Source organism: Anser anser, assembly GCF_964211835.1.
Source record: "Anser anser genome assembly, chromosome: 1".
Classification (NCBI taxonomy): Eukaryota; Metazoa; Chordata; class Aves; order Anseriformes; family Anatidae; genus Anser; species Anser anser.
The window spans coordinates 149,718,483-149,720,109 of NC_139720.1; positions in this window are offsets into that span (position 1 = coordinate 149,718,483).

Below are 1,627 nucleotides of genomic sequence, written 5' to 3' on the forward strand. Positions count from 1 at the left end.
GCTGTGCAACCCCCTTGTCCACCACAGGTTGAGATTGACCACCCATCGTAGCCCAGGCATTTCTCAAGGAACAATAGCCAGCAACACCAAAAAGCCATTAACATCATGCCAGACAGTTGTAGCCTTTTGGGCAAAGGTACTGCATACAGCACTGCTTCCTGTTTCAAACCTTTCATTAAAAATTCCCAGGTTGTAGCTTTTGGAAAAATTGTTGGAATTCCTTAAGATCTCCTCTGAATAATATGCTGGAGCAATTGAATTTTCAGTATCTATACCTTATGAAGTGTTAGATGTTAAATTTACAAACATTTTTTTTCCTGTTCTGGGTGTAAAGCATCTTGCAACAAGTGACTAAAGGCTCCAGCACAGCCTTTGCATGCTGGAAGTTCAATTGTCACCAAATGCAGCAAAGCCAGTGGCAGACTTCTCACAGACATGCTGGTAGATTGCTTTTGATCACAAACAAGATCAAGCAAGCCTTTTTGTCTCTTCCCAATCCAGAAAAAAGTCTTGGTATTGGTCTTGAATTTTTGTTAAAAACTAGTAAGTTTTTAATTGAATACAGCTGATGTTTTAAACACCAGAGCCTGCACAATTAAGTCTCTGACAGATTGGCAGGTGTTAAACTGGAAACCTTTAACAAGACCAAGAGATAACCCTTAAACGTGACTGAGACTTTTCTCACATGCCATTCTTCCCCACTATGTACTCTGCATAAACTTGAAAGCAGCAGATAAAGCTTATTTGACCTTCAACTTGCTGCAAAGAAGCTACACTGCTCAAGAGAACATACTTGGGAAAAATATTTAAGATATACTTAAGAAATAAAATTATTACTATTTAGAAATGGTCTTCCTATGAACTATACAACCATGATTTGGGTGGGACAGAAAAAGGCAATGACAAAGCATATAAACAACTAACCTCTTAGTTTTAGGAAATGAAGCCAGAAGCATCCATAGGAAGATGAAGGAGACCCTACACAAGAACTTGCAGAACTGGAAACACATAACCTGTGTTTTTTTCCCCCCAGCAGTAGTAACATTTTGTTTTGTTTTTACTAACCATCTTCTCTCTGATTACCATGTCTCGGTGTGAGATGCTGCACCACTGCATGAGTTCTTTGTAGCTGGGAGGGTTGGGAAGCTCTAGAAGCAGTATGAAGTAATAAGCCCTCCTCTACTGCAGTCAGACGAGACACCATGCACCTCTTTAGTGTTCCTTTGTGCACCTTTCTACTGTACAACAGGCAGTTTCTCTTCCCTTCCTCCTGTTATAAATCAGAAAACACCAGTTCTCACTTCCCTCCAGGTAGAATAACACAGCTGATAAAAATCAAAAATGCGGCTTTGCCTGGGCATAGCCAAGGAGGAGTTGGAAGGGATAAAGAACCCAGATTTTCAACACTGTGGTATCAGTCACCATAAAGAGGTATCATGCTTGTTTCTTTCCTTCCTTCTCAAAAAAAAACACTTTGCTTATCCACATAAAAAAACAACACGAGACAAATGAAGGAAAAGACTTCCTCCTGCAACTTCCATTTAAAGCAGCAAGATCTGTGATGCTGCCTGTTAATACATGAATGCCAGCATTAGAATTCACATTAATAAAGTCTCCATACGAAGAG